The sequence below is a fragment of the Saccopteryx leptura genome, chromosome 2 (genome assembly GCF_036850995.1).
Source record: "Saccopteryx leptura isolate mSacLep1 chromosome 2, mSacLep1_pri_phased_curated, whole genome shotgun sequence".
NCBI lineage: Eukaryota > Metazoa > Chordata > Mammalia > Chiroptera > Emballonuridae > Saccopteryx > Saccopteryx leptura.
Window position 1 is genome coordinate 382,393,169 of NC_089504.1, and position 19,772 is coordinate 382,412,940.

A 19,772-nucleotide genomic window follows, 5' to 3' on the forward strand; every position below is an offset into this window, starting at 1 on the left:
CCCCCAACACTCCCTTCCTCTGCGTCGCCCTGGGCCGCTGGGCAGCGAGTCTGTTAGGACAGAACGTGGAGTCCAAACTAGGGACCAGGAGCCAGGGAAGGGGTCTTGAGCTGGCAGGGGCGCGTCGTCCCGAAGTGGGGCCACCTTTCTCCCAGAGTTGTGGGCCAGTGAAGACTCAGGGTCGTCGGTCTGTATCTACTCCCGCCTCGGGCGTGAGTGGGCTTCGGACTGCGGCGGAGCACTAGCCCCTCTTCTTTGTGTGCACACCCCTCCCCCGTCCTCTCCTGGTTTGGTGCTACCCTTCAGTTTACGGGGTCTCTCGTCTACCGTTATCTGGAGCGTGCTGAGGAAGGTCCGGGTACCCTGGGGTGCTGAAGACCCCACGTACTGCAACCCCGTTGATATCTTCCTCCCGGCTCTGATGTTCAGCACAGGACTTCCATCCCTACTTGCCCACCCACGATTGAGCTTCCTACCCTCGTGTATTGGGGGAGGTCCCCCCTGCTGGCCGCAGGTGCTCTGACGAGGTTGCACTACTGTGCTCTGAGAAGCAGTGCAATGATATTGTCAAAGCATCTGGGACCAAACTTGAGGACCCCCCCTTCCCCCACACCTTCACCTATTCCCCAAGCAGGGCCCCTTGGGCCTGTAGGTTCTCCCCTCCCCCCTGCCCTGCTGGCTCTGTTCTCCATGGAAACTTGAGATCCTGGCGGGGCCTGGGCCTCTGGGGTCAGAGGGCACCCTTCCCCCAGGCAGAGGCCCCGCCCCAGTGAGCCTGCATTCCTGGTTTGAGATCCCCACCAACCGACCTACCGACCACCACCAGGAGAGGCGGGGCGCTGGCAGGCCTGCCTGACACTCTTTCCCTGTTGCACTACTGTGGGCCACTGGGAAGCAGTGCAATGATGAAAGGGCATCAGTCAGGTCCAGCTAACCACGAGCAGCTCCTGGGGGAAGAGAATTTTGCTGCCTTACTCCACATCCCAGCAGTTAGGTACAGGTGTGGAGCTGGGCTGGATCCTCCGTCAGAGGGTTAGGTGAGTGCAGAGCTGGGGGGTTGTTCCATAAACTCTCCATGTGGGTCATGCCTGGACAGGCTCAGGGTCAGAGGTCCTGGATTCAGAAAAGCTCTGGTTTGAAGAGGATCTTTCATATCAGCACCATGGGTAAGACTGGGAACTCCAGGTTTGGTCAAGGTCTTGTGGAGAAATAGAGGCCCACTGCTTTGCATGGAGGGTCTAGCTGGGCCTGGTTCAGACCCAGCTCATCCTTGACCACGTGGAGGTGAACTGGACCAAGTTCTCCTTGAAGACTTGAGGAGGACTAGACTCTGGAGAGAATGTTCTCCTGGGTTCTCAGCAGGAGGAGCACTGTTTGGGGTCGGTGGGTGGCCTGCAGGTGATGCCCACCAACTACACCATCTTATTTTCTTTCAGGGAGATATGCTGCCCTGAGCCTGCAGGCGAGACTGTGAAGTACCTGGCATGCCCACACTCACAGCAGGAATTGGGGAATTGGAGCTAAACTGCCAAGGACCCTGGCCATGGGCATTCTGGCAGGGCCACCTCCATTATCAGGATCTGACACAATGCACAAAATTTTCATGTGCCCAGTGACAGTCATTCAAGCCTGTCTCCTTAAGAGGAAGCCCAGGTTCTAGATGGGTGTTTGGGAGTATCACTCAATCCTTGCTGAGCACATCAGGATACTAGTTTCACCCCCACCTTGGGGGTAGAAGCCCTGGCATCCATGGAGAAGATGAGGGTCAATGACACATGCTCCCTTGCTTCCTAGGCCTCATCTCTTGGCAGTTCCTCCATCCCAAGACCCAAACCCATCCACCCTACCCCTCAGCTCCAGGTACCTTGGCTGGAGGTGGCCACTCTTACTCCTGTGCAGATTCTGTACCCACTAGCTGGAGCCCTTGCTGGCTGAGGCTTGTGGACTCAGAGGTCTGCTTAAATGTTCCCTTCTAGGGAAAGACTTATCTGGGTTTAACAGCATCCAATGTCCCTCCAGCAGAGCCTTTTAGATTGAAATTTTCTCCTGTGGCTTTATCCTCATTAGATTGGGAACCTTTGAGGGTAGGCAGGGACCACGTCCTTTTTTATTTTTCCAATTTATTTATTGATTTTAGAGAGAGAGTGAGAAAGAGACAGACACATCGATCCATTCCTGTATGTGCCCTAACTGGGGATTGAACCTGCAACTTTTGTGTATCGAGGTGACACTCTCACCAACCAAGCTATTCAGCCAGGGAAACCATGTCTTTATTATTCTTTTTTATTGCAAGAGAGAGACAGACAGACAAGGATAGAGAGGAGAAGCATCAACTTGTTGCATCACTTTAGTTGTTCCTTGATTTCTTTTCATATGTGCCTTGACTAGGAGCCACAAGTCAAGCCAGTGACCTTGGGCTTCAAGCCATTGACCCCATGCTCAAGCTAGCAAGCCAGCACTCAAGCCCAGGACCCTGCACTCAAACTAGCAATCTCAGGGTTTCAAATCTGGGACTTCAGTGTACCAGGCCAATGCTCTATCCACTGTGCCCCCACCAGTCAGGCCAACCATGTCTTTTTTTTTTTTTTTTTTTTACAGGGACAGAGAGAGAGTCAGAGAGAGGGATAGACAGGTACAGACAGACAGGAACAGAGAGAGATGAGAAGCATCGATCATCAGTTTTTCGTTGTGAGACCTTAGTTGTTCATTGATTGCTTTCTCATATGTGCCTTGACCGCGGGCCCTCAGCAGACAGAGTAACCCCTTCTCGAGCCAGCGACCTTGGGTCCAAGCTGGTGAGCTTTTGCTCAAACCAGATGAGCCCGCACTCAAGCTAGCGACCTCGGGGTCTCGAACCTGGGTCCTCTGCATCCCAGTCCAACACTCTATCCACTGCGCCATCACCTGGTCAGGTCCATGTCTTTTTTAATCTCTTGAGAGTGTCTGGTACAGAGAGGGGCCCATTACACTTTTTAAAAAATACAAATAAACATATAAAGTGTGAAGTAATATTAGTATAACATGCTCAGAGTATTAATCAGGGGTCTGTTTGACTCCTCAGAGAATGTTTGTCCTGTTTATAAAAAGGCACATTATATATATATATATATATATATATATATATATATATATATATATATATATATTATTTATTTATTTATTTATTTTTTTAATGGATTTTTAAAGAGAGAGAGAGACAGGAACTTTGATCTGTTCCTATGTGCCCTGACGGGATCGAACTGGCAGCCTCTGTGCTTTGGGACGATGCTCTAACTCAGTGGTCCCCAACCCCCGGGCTGCAGACTGGTACTGGCTCATGGGCCATTTGGTACCCTGTCCGCAGGGAAAGAATAAATAACTTACATTATTTCTATTTTATTTATATTTAAGTCTGAACGATGTTTTATTTTTAAAAAATGACCAGATTGCCCTGGCTGGTTTGCTCAGTGGTAGAGCATCAGCCTGGCGTGCAGGAGTCCCGGGTTTGATTCCTGGCCAAGGCACACAGGAAAAGCGCCCATCTGCTTCTCCACCCCTCCCCCTCTCCTTCCTCTCTTTCTCTCTTCCCCTCCCGCAGCCGAGGCTCCATTGGAGCAAAGTTGGCTCAGGCACTGAGGATGGCTCTGTGGCCTCTGCCTCAGGTGCTAGAATGGCTCTGGTTGCAACAGAGCGATGCCCCAGATGGGCAGAGCATCGCCCCCTGTTGGGCATGCCAGGTGGATCCCAGTCGGGTGCATGCAGGAGTCTGTATGACTGCCTCCCCGTTTCCAACTTCAGAAAAATACACACACACAAAAAAGACCAGATTCCCGCCTGACCTGTGGTGGCGCAGTGGATAAAGTGTCGACCTGGAAATGCTGAGGTCACCGGTTTGAAACCCTGGGCTTACCTGGTCAAGGCACATATGAGAGTTGATGCTTCCAGCTCCTTCCCCCTTCTCTCTCTCTCTCCCTCTCTCTGTCTTCTCTAAAAATGAATAAATAAAATAAAAAAATTAAAAAAAAAAAAAAGACCAGATTCCCTCTGTTACATCGGTCTAAGACTCACTCTTGACGCTTGTCTCGGTCACATGATATGTTTATCCGTCCCACCCTAAAGGCCGGCCTGTGAAAATATTTTCTGACATAAAACTGGTCTGTGGCCCAAAAAAGGTTGGGGACCACTGTTCTAACCAACCAAGTTATCTGGCCAGGGCAATACATTTTTTTTTTTTTTGTATTTTTCTGAAGCTGGAAACGGGGAGAGACAGTCAGACTCCCGCATGCGCCTGACCGGGATCCACCCGGCACGCCCACTAGGGGGCGACGCTCTGCCCCTCCCGGGCGTGGCTCCTTGCGACCAGAGCCACTCTAGCGCCTGGGGCAGAGGCGAAGGAGCCATCCCCAGTGCCCAGGCCATCTTTGCTCCAATGGAGCCTCGGCTGCCAGATGGGAAGAGAGAGACAGAGAGGAAGGAGAGGGGGAGGGGTGGAGAAGCAGATGGGTGCTTCTCCTGTGTGCCCTGGCCGGGAATCAAACCCGGGACTTCTGCACGCCAGGCCGACGCTCTACCACTAAGCCAACCGGCCAGGGCCATTTTAAAGTCTCATTTTGTAAGCCAGAGGGGACAGGAAGCAAAATAGATATTTGAAACTAAGTGTATCTGCCTGCACCCCTAGCCAAATACACAGGCCAGATCTTCCTCCTTTGTTGTCTCCAAAGCAGAAGGAAGTGAGTGCCACCTTCTATGATGGAAGTGCTAAAGCTTAGAGGGCCAGTGGTTTGGTGGTAGGAGGTGAAAAATCTCATTAGATTTCTCAGGTGTACTCCATGGATTTCAAGACAGATTTTGAGGTGGGGTGTTAGGGGAAGGTGTGAAGATAGGGAGAAAACAGTCCAGAGTGCACACTCCTTGTTAGTGGCTGGGGTGGATGGTGGTGTCAGCCACTGACCAAGTAGGAAAGAGGAAGAAAAACTGTGTGCCAATCTGAATGTTTTCAGTATGAGATGCCCAAGAAGCATTCCCAGCAGACACTGGATGTGGGTCTGGAGCCCAAGGGAACTCTGAGTCTGAGACATAGGTTAGGGTTGTTAAGTCAGTTCTGAACTGGGACCAAGAAGTGGGTAAGATCATTCAAGATGGTATGATAGAGTCAGGAGGACCTTCTGAAATTTATCAGTTGCAGCTAGAGATGCCGGAGAAGAGGCAACAGTGAGGATACAGCAAAATGGTTTGAAAGGGTGTTAAATGCAAACTGGCACCAGATGTTAGACCTTGGTCCTTGAATTTGGCTAAGATAGAATTTAGAGCCAAGACTCAAATATTGTACAAACAAAAGTTTATTTAGCCTGACCAGGCGGTGGCGCAGTGGATAGAGTGTCAGACTGGGATGCAGAAGACCCAGGTTCGAGACCCCGAGGTCGCCAGCTTGAGCGCGGGCTCATCTGCTTTGAGCAAAAAGCCTACCAGCTTGAACCCAAGGTCGCTGGGTCCAATAAGGGGTTACTCAGTCTGTTGAAGGCCTGCGGTCAAGGCACATATGAGAAAGCAATCAATGAAAACTAAGGTGTTGCAACGTGCAATGAAAAACTGATGATTAATGCTTTTCATCTCTCTCCGTTCCTGTCTGTCTATCCCTCTCTCTGACTCTCTCTCTGTCTTTGTAAAAAAAAAAAAAAAAAAAAGTTTATTTAAAAAGTCACAAGGGGCCCTGGCCGGTTGGCTCAGTGGTAGAGTGTTGGCCTGGCATGCAGGAGTCCCGGGTTCAATTCCCAGCCAGGGCACACAGGAGAAGCGCCCATCAGCTTCTCCACCCCTCCCCCTCTCCTTCCTCTCTGTCTCTCTCTTCCCCTCTCGCAGCCGAGGCTCCATTGGAGCAAAGTTGGCCCAGGTGCTGAGGATGGCTCTGTGGCCTCTGCTTCAGGCGCTAGAATGGCTCTGGTTGCAACAGAGCAACGCCCCAGATGGGCAGAGCATCGCCCCCTGGTGGGCATGCCGGGTGGATCCTGGTCAGGCGCATGCAGGAATCTGTATGACTGCCTCCCCGTTTCCAACTTCAGAAAAATACCAAAAAAAAAAAAACGTGCCTGACCGGGTGGTGGCACAGTGGATAGAGCATCAGACTGGGATGCGGAAAACCCAGGTTCGAGACCCCGAGGTTGCCAGCTTGAGCGAGGGCTCATCTGGTTTGAGCGTGAGCCCAAGCTTGCTGGCTCAAGTAAGGGGTTACTCGGTCTGCTGAAGGCCCGCAGTCAAGGCACATATGAGAAAGCAATCAATGAACAATTAAGGTGTTGCAATGTGCAACAAAAAACTAATGATTGATGCTTCTCATCTCTCCATTCCTGTCTGTCTGTCCCTGTCTATCCCTCTCTCTGACTCTCTCTGTCTCTGTAAAAAAAAAAAAAAGTCACAAGGGTAGGCCTTGGCCGGATTGCTCAGTGTATAGAGCATCCTCTTGGCATGCCAAGGTTGCAGGTTTGCTCCCCAGTAAGGGCACATACAAGAAGCAACCAATAAGTGAACAACTAAATGGAACAACTAAGTGGAATAAATAGTGTTGGTACTTCTTTCAAGTCACAGGGGTAAAAGAAGTGAGCCAGCTGGGCTGCGTGAACTCAGGAAACAAGTTATAGAGGCAAAAGAAGTGCTCTTGGAGCTTAGGAGAAAGAAAGGCAAAGAAAATGCACCTATTAGAAGGAGAGATGAAAGGTGCCTGCATGTTCTACTCTCTAAAGCAAGTGTACTGGGTCATTCATCTTAAGGGCTTTTATCTGGAGGTCTCTGAAGACTCTCAATAGAATATTCATCATTTCCAGGTGTGTCTCCTCAGGCTTGTGGTTGGCAACTTTACTGGCCAGTGCCAGGGATCATTAGTCATCGCAGCTGGTCCTGATGTCAGCCATGGTTTCTGGTTTTGCAGCTTTTTTGGGCCTGAAGCTGAAACACAACTGAGGCCTAGATATTATCTCTCTAGTTTGACCAAAACTCTGCCTCGGTGGTCAACGGACTCAGAGCTTTGTTCCTAATATTGTTATTTTATTTTTGCTCCTAAGATTATTTGATGTGGGTCAGAACCTCATTGTTCTGAGGGCTTAATGCTTAAGGGAGTGGTCATGCAAAAGTCTTGTATGGGAGTCCTACCAGGCTATTCTCTGGCCTTCTTGTTCCTCCTCTGATGGGAGTTTACCATTTGACTAGCCACATGCCAGGGGAGGGTGAACCACATGACCAGCAGTATGAAAGGTCAAGTGGTCTAAACCACATGATCAGAGTCATGATAGGAGAGGAAAGGCCACCCTGGGGCAAGGTCCCATTCTACAATTGTCCATTGCTAGGAACCTGGGACTTTCTGCCCTGGTGACAGTCTGTATTTGGCCTGTCTTCTTATTCTGTTCATATCTGTTTAACTGCCTCCTACATCCAGGGACAGGGTGGGTTTGATGCTGGAGAGTAAGGAGAGGAAGACGGTGAGAAGTCCGAGGCTAGAGGACTTGAGGCAGAGTCAAGTCCTCTGGCAGTTGTCTGGGGGAGAAGCAGGGCTCTACCTGAAGGAGGTGGAAGCTACAGACCATGAGGAGTGGGAGCAGCTGGGACAGGGACAGGCTGGAGGCCAGCCAAGGGCCTTAAAGAAGTTAAGTTCTGGTGCCGATCATGATCTTGGGTGTGGCTCTTACACCTGTGGTGAATGGATAAAGAAGTGGCAGATACACACATGAAATATTATAAGGAAATTTTTAATTAGGCAACAGCTGGGCCAAGTCCTGATCAAGCTGCAGCACCCCAGTGGGACTACGGCCTAGCCCCGCAAAGTAACCTTCGTCTGTTCGAAGGTGCAGAGCGCATGCCCAGAACTGCAGCATTGTCACGTGCAGTCATCTCGCGGGATTGACCCGGCCCATGAGATAATAGGTGGAACGCTCAAGGCGGCTGTGCGGTGGCTGTGGGGAATAGAGTGGGTGGGTACCCAATGGGCCCCCGTCGCCCACAGTGACCCGACCCTGAGCCTTCGGGAGCAGCCCCTCTCCCCCTGGCCTACAGCGGGTGGGGTCATTTTGCCCGGACCCTTGGTGGCCCCACCCAGACGGCCACTCTGCCCCCAGGCAACCTAAGCAACCCGCATCCCCATCTGGATGGAGGTTCTGGACGAGTTCGACAGTGAGTACCCCCAGAGTGTGACCTTCTGCCAGCGCATCTCAGCGGAGGACTTCGAGAGGCAAGCGGCGACTTACACGGACCGCGCGCTGCGCCGGCTCTTCCGCTGCCTTGACCGCAATCCGTTGCTGGCGGAGAGGGTGCTGCGCAAGGGCAAGCAGGCCGAGTGCGAGCAGCGCGGGCTCCTCTCCTTCCTCTGGGTGCGGGCCACTGGCGGAGCTGGGGGGCTGGGGTGGGGATCACAAGTCCAGGGCTGTCACCATCCCCACTTGCCCTCTAGGGCAGAGCCCTGGGGATGGGGTGCTGTTGAGCCTAGCTGGATTTGCAGGGTTGGGTCTTCCGGGAGCCTGAAGCATCCCAGTTTGGGGAGTGCTGAGGGCAGTCTCACCGGTCCAGCTTCCTCCTGCCTTACCTTTCTGGCTGTTGTCACAGGCGAAGTTCTTCTGTGCAGTCCAGGGGGAGCTGAACTGTTGCAACAGCATGGGCGCTCTGGAGATGCACCGGCGCCTGGAGCATCTGAAGAGGAGCATCCAACGTGTGCACCTCTACTCCCAGAGTGAGGTTCAGTCTCTGTATGGCCCAAGTAACCCAGCAAACCTGACCCAGGATCCTATATCCCTTAAGTGTTCATTATGAAAATGAACATACACAAAACAAGACTACAGTGAACACTTAAGCACCCGTCACCCAACTTCAGTAACTACCCCCATTCTGCCATGCTTGTTTCACTCCCTATTCCCCTTATTCTTTTCTGGAACATTTAAGAGAAATCTTAGATATCATTGTATTCCTGAATGCTTTAGAATGCTTCTTAATTTAAAAAAAAGTTTTGACATAATCACAGTGTCAGACCTGACAATTGACAATAGTTCCCTAATCGCTGCTCTTCTAGAGGTCCACAAAAGTTTTTCTACACTTGCTCTGTCATATCACGATCCAAGAAGGCCTCCACACATTAATTGGTTTGAGTGTTAGGTTTCTTAGGTTCCTTTTCTCTAGAGCAGTGGTCAGCAAACTCATTAGTCAACAGAGCCAAATACCAACAGTACAATGATTGAAATTGATTTTGAGAGCCAAATTTTTAAAACTTAAACTATATAAGGTATATTGTTATTAACTTAATTAGAGTACTCCTAAACTGTCCTTTGCTAAAAACATCCTCAATCTGATTGAGCGGCATGTGGCTTGCGAGCCGCGGTTTGCCGACGCTGCTCTAGAGTAACCATATAATCTGTGTTCGCATTGGGGCACTCGTGAGAGTGAGATGAAAAGGGGCCATATTAGTTGGCCCTGGCCAGTTGGTTCAGTGGTAGATCATTGGCCCAGCATGTGGATGTCCCAGCTTCTATTCCCAGTTCAGGGCACACAGGAGAAGCGCCCATCTACTTCTCCATCCTTCCCCCTCTCCTTTCTCTCTCTTCTCTCTCTTCCCCTCTTGCAGCCAAAGCTCCATTGGAGCAAGGTGGCCCGAGCACTGAGGATGGCTCCGTGGCTTCCACCTCAGGCACTAGAACGGCTCTGGTTGAGCGGGCAACACCCCAGATGGGCAGAGCATCGCCCCCTGGTGGGCATGCCAGGTGGATCCTGGTGGGGTGCATACTGGAGTCTGTCTCTCTGCCTCCCTGCTTCTCACTTCAGAAAAAAAAGGGGGGGGTCATATTAGTGACCACACAGGGGTGGCAAATAAGGATCTGTTGCCACTGCTGCTAAAGTCCCCTTTGAGGTGGGAGGTTCTTTCTGTTCCTCCACTTCGTGGTAACCAATTTATGGATTTATATCTGTTGTCTTTATCAGTGGTGGTGTTTGTCTCCTGCCTATATTTCTTGGACAGTCGCTCTACCATCTTGGCTAGATTTGGTTTTGGTTCTTTTTTATTTTTTTATTGAGAGGCGGGAGGCAGGGAGGCAGAGTGATAGACTCCCGCATGTGCCCCAACCAGGATCCACCTGGCAAGCCCCCTACAGGCTGATGCTCTGCCTACCTGTGGCCACTGCTCCGTTGCTCAGCAGCCAAGCTATTTTAGCACCTGAGGCGAGGCCATGGAGCCATCCTTGGTGCCCAGGGCCAACTTGCTTGAACTGTTTGAGCCATAGCTGCCAGAGGAGATGAGAGAGAGAGGGGGAGGGGGAGAGGTGGAGAAGCAGATGGTCGCTTCTCCTGTATGCCCTGACTGAAAGTTAAACCCAGGACTTCCACATGGTGGGCCAACACTCTACCAATGAGCCAGCCAGCCAGGGTGGTTTCAGTTCTTTTGCTGTGTTTGTGTTCAGTCATAAACTATGCTGGTGGTGGGGTTACTTTCTTCTGCATTACACTGGAAGACCCAGCTCATCGGCTGTCTTCTTTTTTCATTATGCTGAATGGGAGTGCTCCATGTCACCATTTTATCTGATGGCAAGATGTGTACCTATTACAGACTTCTGAGGTAGTGTGGATGTTATTTATCATTATTTTATGGAAGAGGAAACAGGACCAGGGAAGCTAGGACATGTAGTAAGTCATTGAACCTGGACTTGAACTGAGGTCTGGGTTGTTCTGGGGTATAGGCTTTTAAGCCTCCACATCATTACTCCCTGGCACTGGTTATTGTCATTCTAGATGAGCTGTTCTGATGGGCTGTATGAGGAGTTTGTTAACAGCCTTTTTGCTAGTGGTCTTCAACTTTGAACAATAAAAATAGCTGGACTTATTGAATACAGGAGGAAGACCTAACATGGAGAAAGGACAGGGGCAGACCCCATGGATTTTACCCTCAAGGGTTCCCTCCCTGAATCCCACTCTGCAAGACCACCTCCATGTGGGTTTTCTCATAGAAGAGCCCTCTGCATACCCCCAGGACAGACCTGGGGCTGAGTATAGTCAGTGGGCTCACTGTCCAGGGCTTGGATACCCAAGAGTGCTGGCAGATTCAAGAGCTTTCCATTATGTTTGGGGTGGTGGCAGCAGACCGACCTGCTCAGGCCAAGCCTAGCCCTCTTTGGCAGTGACACTCATCACTTCCCATGAAATTCTGCCCTTGAAGTCAGAATGCTTGTCATGGATCCTGTTTGTGCCGTGTAGAGTTAGAGTTTTGCTTCCACTTGGAGACAGAGACAAAACTACCCTTTCCATGTGGTTGATGAGGTATTGGTACCGGTCAGCGGTGGTTCTAGGCATTGCTATGTGGTGCCCTTTGGGGGATCCTGCCTCCCCTCTTTGTTGGAGAGACTGAATACCCCACACCATTGTGTTTGGCCCCCACTCTACCCTGTTCTGACTGAGGGGTAGGCACTCACGGTACCTATTGTCACAGATGCCAAGAAGAAGAAAAGGAAGCCAAAAGTAAAAAAATCAGAATCCATCCTCTTGCGGGACCAGTCAACTTCCCTTTGCCTGCCACCAACACTCCTGCTGCCACCACCTGCCACCACCATGGCCTCTTTGATGGCTCCGTCACCACCTGTCTACACTATGCCCAGAGTCTTTGGCCCCTTTCCTCCGCTGCTTAGCAAGTCGGTCAGTGGGTGCATCACCCCCTCCATACAGCTGTGGGAGGGGCTGCCTCTGCCCCTCTGCTCAGAACCACCCCCATAGCTCTTTCAGGACCATAGCAGTGACTCAGAACTTTATTTATAAGGAGCAGAGCCCTTTTTAAGACTGCAGGCAAAGTCTTGGATGGAATTGCAATGGGAAAAACAATAAATGCGGGCTGCTCTGAATGAAGAGTTGGGGTGGAGGCTGAAGGCACAGAGCTCTACCTGCTTGGCCTCAGCTGAGCAAGGCAGCCCCATGTGCACTAGGCAGAATCCTGGGGCTGTCAAAGGACAGGAGGAGAACCACAGGCCCCCAAGCCATGTCTCTTCCTGGGAATGTCATTCTCCTGTAGTGCCCTTCCTAACCTCCCGCCTGTCCTGACTACCACTTACCCTACATGCACACTCGAGTCAGCCTCTCATCCTCCAGGCTCTGTTAGGACTTCCTCAGTTGGCTTCTAGCCCCCATCCTGTCCCCTGTCCCGCTAGCACCAAGCTCAAGGTGGGCACAGAGGATGAGCCTGATGTATTTACTGATTGAAAATCACAAAGTTCTCATAGTTCTTGTATAAGTGATTTTTTTTTCATGGTGAGGCACCCACACTTGCTCTGAGATTACCTTTGTTTTTCTGCAGATGGAGAAATTGGAAATATCAAATTCTGAAGTGAAATTAAATTGGACTGGCCTGTCATCGAACCCAAAGAGGTAAAAGGAATTTGTTCTGGGCTTGAGGCAAATGAAAAGGGAGAATTTTGGGGACCATGCTTTGTGCCAGCCTCAACTGTTATTTCCTCTCCATCTCTTAGTTAATCCTCACTAGTCTTTTTTTTTTTTTTTTCCTTTTACAGAGACAGAGAGAGGGATAGATAGGGACAGACAGGAATGGAGAGAGATGAGAGGCATCAATCACCAGTTTTTCATTGTGACACCTTAGTTGTTCATTGATTGCTTTCTCATATGTGCCTTGACCACTGGCCTTCAGCAGACCAAGTAACCCCTTGTTCAAGCCAGTGACCTTGGGCTCAAACTGATGAGCTTCGCTCAAACCAGATGAGCCTGCGCTCAAGCTGGCGACCTCGGGGTCTTGAACCTGGGTCTTCCTCATCCCAGTCAGACGCTCTACCTACTGCGCCACCGCCTGGTCAGGCGTCACCACAGTCTTGAGTGGTTATTCTCATTGTCCCAGGGAGGAATCTGGGCTCAGTGGTTCCTGTCCCCTTGTCAGAGTGGTGCCCACCTAGACTGGGAGGCCCTGCCTAGGGGGAATCCCAGAACTGAAGATCCCCCTCTGCACTGTCTTGCAGACACATGGTTGATCTGACCCCCTTAGTCCTCAATCCCGGAGGCTTCCATTTCTCATACCTGCCTGGAAGCAGTGCTCAAAAGCTCCATTGCCCTGGCTTCCCCTGGTAAGTGTACTTCTGAGCCTCCTGGGGGCCAGATACTGTCCTAGCCCAGCCCCTGCTTCACCTATGACCAGGAGGATTGTGATGGGGTGGCCAAGGGCTGCACAAATGTTCTTTATCATGGTGCCTTCCACTGACAGGAAGGGCCCTTATGTAATCAGAAGTGCTGGAAAGTCGCCTTCTAGTGTTTGTAATGGTGAAAAATCAGAGACATCCCAGAGGCCAACAGAAAGGCAATGGTTCCATCAACTGCGGGCAGCCCTATGCTGTACATACATGTGTGTTTTGCAAAGCATGGATTTACTAAATAGGAAGTTTTTAAAAATCACCTGTGTTTTTACTTACAGATATTGTTTCCTATGTCACTGAGCATTATTCCAAAAATATGATTTAGACTGGCTGTTTCATTGCATCAGATGACCTTTTTTTTTTTTTTTTAGTGAGGCAGGGACAGACTCTCTCATGTGCCCCGACTGGGGTCCATCCGGAAAGCCCACTAGGAGGTGATGCTCTGCCGCCCATCTGGGGCTCTTACTCCATTGCAACCGGAGCCTTTTTTTTTAATTTTTGGTGGTAGAGACAGAGGGAGTCAGAGAGAGGGACAGATAGGGACAGACAGACAGGAAGGGAGAGAGATGAGAAACATCAATTCTTTGTTGCAGTTCTTTAGTTGTTCATTGATTGATTTCTCATATGTGCCTTGACTGGGGGGCTACAGCAGACCGAGTGATCCCTTGCTCGAGCCAGCGACCTTGGGCTCAAGCTGGTGAGCCTTGCTCAAACCAGATGAGCCCGCACTCAAGCTGGCAACCTCAGGGTCTCGAACCTGGGTCCTCCGCATCCCAGTCCAACGCTCTGTCCACTGCGCCACCACCTGGTCAGGCGACTGGAGCCATTTTTTAGTGCCTGAGGCGGAGGCTATGGAGCCATCCTCAGCGCCTGGGGCCAACTTACTCTAATTGAACTATGGTTGCAGGAGGGGAGAGAGAGAGAGAGAGAGAGAGAGAGAGAGAGAGAGAGAGAGAGAGAGAGAAGTGAGAGGGGGAGGGGTGGAGAAGCAGATGGGCACTTCTCCTGTGTGCCCTGACCAGGAATTGATCCTGGACATCCACATGCCAGACTGAAGCTCTACCACTGAGCCAACCTGCCAGGACCCAAAGGTCTTTTTTTTTTTTAATAGCGTTAGTGAGATATTATTCATGTATCATATAATTCACCAATTTAAAGTATACAAGGCAGTGTGTTTAGTATATTCAGAATTATAAAACCATCACCACAATCAATTTCAGCACATTTTCATCATCCCAGAAAGGAATCCCTTAGCCATCACTCCTCCATTCCCTGGCAACCACTAATTATCATACTCTGTCTATATAGATTTGCTTATTTTGGATACTTCAAATAAATGGAATCATAAGATATGTGGCCTTTAGTATCTGGCCTCTTTTACTTGGCATAATGATTTAAGGTTGATTCATGTTGGAGCATGAGTCATTACTTACCAGTTGTTGTTTTTTTAAGAGGTGGTTTGTGTTTTTTTTTGTATTTTTCTGAAGTTGGAAATGGGGAGGCAGTCAGACAGACTCCCACATGTACCCAACTGGGATCCACCTGGCACGTCCACCAGGGGGCGATACTCTGCTCATCTGGAGCGTTGCTCTGTTGCAACCAGAGCCATTCTAGCACCTGAAGCAGAGACCACAGAGCCATCCTGAGCACCCAGGCCAACTTTGCTCCAATGGAGCCTTGGTTGCGGGAGGGGAAGGGAGAGAGACAGAGAAGAAAGAGAGGGGGAGGGGTGGAGAAGCAGATGGGCTCTTCTCCTGTGTGCCCTGACCGGGAATCGAACCCAGGACTCCTGCACGCCAGGTTGACGCTCTACCACTGAGCCAACCGGCTAGGGCCAAGAGGTGTTGTTTTTTTAAAAGACTTTATTTATTCTATTTTTAGAGAGGAAAGGGAGAGACAGGTGGGGGGGAGAGAGAGAGAAAGGGGGAGGAGCAGGAAGCATCAACTCCCATATGTGCCTTGACCAGGCAAGCCCCAGGGTTTCGAACCAGCAACCTGAAAAGCATTCCAGGTTGATGCTTTATCCCATTGCACCACCAGAGGTCAGGCTAGTTTTTTTTTTGTTTTTTGTTTTTTGTTTTTTGTTTTTTTACAGAGACAGTGAGAGTCAGAGAGAGGGATAGATAGGGACAGACAGACAGGAACGCAGAGAGATGAGAAGCATCAATCATCAGTTTTTCGTTGTGGCACTTTTAGTTGTTCATTGATTGCTTTCTCATATGTGCCTTGACTATGGGGCTACAGCACACTGAGTAACCCCTTGCTCAAGCCAGCAACCTTGGGCCCAAGCTGGTGAGCTTTGCTCAAACCAGATGAGCCCGTGCTCAAGCTGGTGACCTCAGGGTCCCGAACTTGGGTCCTCTGCATCCCAGTCCGTCATTCTATCCACTGCACTACCGCCTGGTCAGGCTAGTTTTTTTTGTTTTTTTTTTTGTTTTTTTAAATTTTTTAATTTTTTTTTGTATTTTTCTGAAGCTGGAAACGGGGAGAGACAGTCAGACAGACTCCCGCATGCGCCCGACCGGGATCCACCCAGCACGCCCACCAGGGGGCGATGCTCTGCCCCTCTGGGGCGTCGCTCTGTCGCGACCAGAGCCACTCCAGCGGCTGGGGTAGAGGCCAAGGAGCCATCCCCAGCGCCTGGGCCATCTTTGCTCCAATGGAGCCTCGCTGCGGGAGGGGGAGAGAGAGACAGAGAGGAAGGAGAGGGGGAGGGGTGGAGAAGCAGATGGGCGCTTCTCCTGTGTGCCCTGGCCGGGAATCGAACCCGGGACTTCTGCACGCCAGGCCGACGTTCTACCACTGAGCCAACCGGCCAGGGCCTAGTTTGTTTTTTAAATGAAAGGAAGGGAGATAGTGAGACGGACTCCCACATGCACCCTGACTGGGATTGACCTGGCAACTCCTGTCTGGGGCCCATGCTTGAATCAACTGAGCTATTTTTAGTGCCTAGGGTGATGCTCTGACCAATGATCTCTTCCTCAGTGCCCAGGCTGATGCTCAAATCAATCAAGCCATGGGCTGCGGGTAGGGAAAGAGAAAGAGAAGCAGGAAAAGGAGGATGAGAGAAGCATATGGTCCCTTCTCCTATGTGCCCTGACCAGGAATCAAACCCTAACATCCATACCATGGGCCAATGCTCTAACCACTTAGCAAACAGGTCGGGGCCTACTTAACAGTTTTTTGTATTTTTCTGAAGTTGGAAACGGGGAGAGACAGTCAGACAGACTCCCGCATGCGCCCGACCGGGATCCACCCGGCACGCCCACCAGGGGCGATGCTCTGCCCACCAGGGGGCGATGCTCTGCCCCTCTGGGGCATCGCTCTGTCGAGACCAGAGCCCCTCTAGCGCCTGGGGCAGAGGCCAAGGAGCCATCCCTAGCGCCCGGGCCATCTTTGCTCCAATGGAGCCTTGGCTGCGGGAGGGGAAGAGAGAGACAGAGAGGAAGGAGGGGGAGGGGGTGGAGAAGCAAATGGGCGCTTCTCCTATGTGCCCTGGCCGGGAATCGAACCCGGGTTCCCCGCACGCCAGGCCGACGCTCTACCGCTGAGCCAACCGGCCAGGGTCTACTTAACAGTTTTTTAAAATACATTTTATTTTTTAGAGTAATTTAGGGTTCACAGTAAAATTGAGCTGAAAAGTACTGAGAGTTCCCAAATGCCAACATTGTCCTCAACCCTCTCACAGTACCCTCTACTAGTAACATACCCCACCAGTGTGGCACATTTGTTACAAACTATGAACTTATATTGATACTTCATAATCATCCAAAGTCCATAGTTTACATTAGGGTTCACTCTTGGTGTTGCACATTCTGTGGGTTGAATTTCTTTTTATGGTTGAATAATATTTTGTTGTATGGATATACTACATTTTATTTATCCAATAGGGTTATTTCTTTTTTTTTTTTTTGGCTATTATGAACAATGCTGTTATGAACATTTGTGTATAAGTTTTTGTGAGGTCATCATTTTCAGTTTTCTTTCATATATATATATATATATATATATATTTATTTTATTTTATTTTATTTTATTTTTTTGTATTTTTCTGAAATGAGAAGCAGGAAAGCAGAGAGACAGACTCTTGCATGCTCCCGACCACAATTCACTCGGCAAGCTCTGTGAAGAGAGAGAGGGCAATACTCTGCCCATCTGGGTTGTTGCTCCATTGCAAATGGAGCCATTCTACCGCTTGAGGAGGAGGCTATGGAGCCATCCTCAGCGTCCAGGCCAACTTTGCTCCAATGGAGTGTTGGCTGTGGGAGGGGAACAGAGAGATATAGAGAAAAGAGAGGAGGAAGGGTGGAGAAGCAGATGGTCACTTCTCCTGTGTGCCCTGACTGGTAATCAAACCTGGGGCTTTCACATGCCGGGCCAATGCTCTTACCACTGAGCCAACTGGCCAGGACCTTTCAGTTTTCTTGAGTATACTCGTAAGGGTGGAATTGTTGGGTCATATGATAACTTGATGTTTAATATTTTAAGGAACTGCCAAACTGTTTTTCAAAGAAGTTGCATAATTTTACATTTCTACCAGTAGTATATGAGATTCAATTGCTCCATATCCTCATCAACACTTGCCTTTTTTATTTTAGCCATCCAAGTGGGTATGAAGAGCTATCTCATTGTGGTCTTGATTTGCATTTCCCTGATGGCTAATGATGTTGAGCATCTTTTCCTGTGCTTCTAGGTCATTTGTGTGTCTTCTTTGGAGAAATGTCTATTCATACCCTTGACCACTTTAATTGGGTTGTCTTTTTTTTTTTTTTTTTTTTTTTAATTTATTGATTTTTTAGAGAGAGAGGAGTGAGAGAGAGAGAGAGACAGAGAGAGAGAGAAGGGGGAGGAGCAGGAAGCATCAACTCCCATATGTGCCTTGACCAGGCAAGCCCAGGGTTTTGAACTGGCGACCTCAGTGTTCCAGGTCGACACTTTATCCCACTGCGCCACCACAGGTCAGGCCAATTGGGTTGTCTTTTTATTATTGAGTTATAAGACATATATTGTAGACATAAGACTTTTATCAGACATATGATATGCAAATATTTTCTCCCATTCTGTGGGTTTTTTTAATTTTTCTTTCTCTTTTTTTGTGACAGAGACAGAGAGACAGACAGATAGGGACAGACAGACAGGAAGGGAGAGAGATGAGAAGTATCAACTCATAGTTGTGGTACCTTAGTTGTTCATTGATTGCTTTCTCATATGTGACTTGACCATGGGCCTTCAGCAGACCGAATGACCTGTTGCTCAAGCCAGTGGCCTTGGGCTCAAGCTGGTGAGCCTTGCTCAAACCAGATGAGCCTGAGCTCAAGCAGGCAACCTTGGGTTTGTTTTTTTTTAAATGTTCCCAATAGGCCTGACCTGTGGTGGCGCAGTGGATAAAGCGTCGACCTGGAATGCTGAGGCTGCCGGTTCGAAACCCTGGGCTTGCCTGGTCAAGGCACATATGGGAGTTGATGCTTCCAGCTCCTCCCTCTCTGTCTCTCTCTCCTCTCTCTCCCTCTCTCTCTGTCTCTCTCATTCCTCTCTAAAAATGAATAAATAAAATAAAAATAAATGTTCCCAATAGGCTGAGTGCTAGCAATATAGCAGAAAGAAAACCCAGTGGTAAAATGTTTTATGGTCATGTCCATGGCAAATAAGAAACTGCATTCTAAAAACCTTGGTAATGACCGTAACCTCGGGGTTTTGAACATGGGTCCTCCATATCCCCAGAGTCTGACACTCTATCCACTGCGCCATTGCCTGGTCAGGCTATCTTTTGTTTTCTTTCTTTTTTTCCTTTTTTTTTTAATAAATAAATTTTTATTAATTTTAATGGGGTGACATCAATAAATCAGGGTACATATATTCAAAGAAAACATGTCCAGGTTATCTTGTCATTCAATTATGTTGCATACCCATCACCCAAAGTCAGATTGTCCTCCGTCACCTTCTATCTAGTTTTCTTTGTGCCTCTCCCCCCCTTTTTTTTTTATGACAGAGAGACAGGGAGAGGGACAGATAGGGACAGACAGGTCGGAAGGGAGAGACATGAGAAGCATCAATTTTTTTTTTTTTTTACAGGGACAGAGAGGGAGAGAGAGAGAGAGGGACAGACAGGAATGGGGAGAGATGAGAAGCATCAATCATTAGTTTTTCATTGTGACACCTAGTTGTTCATTGATTGCTTTCTCATATGTGCCTTGACCACGAGCCTTCAACAAACAGAGTAACCCCTTGCTCCAGGGAGCAACCTTGGGTTCAAGCTGGTGAGCTTTTTTTGCTCAAACCAGATGAGCCCACGCTCAAGCTGGCAACCTCGGGGTCTCGAACCTGGGTCCTTCTGCATCCCAGTCCGACGCTCTATCTACTGCGCCACCGCCTGGTCAGGTGAGAAGCATCAATTCTTCATTGCGGCATCAATTGGTCATTGATTGCTTTCTCATATGTGCCTTGACTGGGGAGGCTACGGCAGACTAAGTGACCCCTTGCTTAAGCCAGTGTCCTTGGGCTCAAGACAGCAACCTTGGGCTCAAGCCAGCAACTTTTGACTCAAGCCAGTGACCATGGGGTCATGTCTGTGACCCCATGCTCAAGCCAGCAACCCCATTCTCAAGCTGGTGATCCCACACTCAAGCCAGCGACCTCAGGGTTTTGAGCCTG

General features: G+C 49.6%; 1 non-coding gene across 1 annotated transcript; it reads right to left on the reverse strand.

Moving 5' to 3' along the window:
- Positions 1-18,681: 18,681 nt before the first annotated feature.
- On the reverse strand, positions 18,682-18,802 carry LOC136396113 (small nucleolar RNA SNORA32). The gene has a single exon (XR_010749532.1). It is a non-coding gene; the product is annotated as a small nucleolar RNA SNORA32 (small nucleolar RNA).
- Positions 18,803-19,772: the final 970 nt, after the last annotated feature.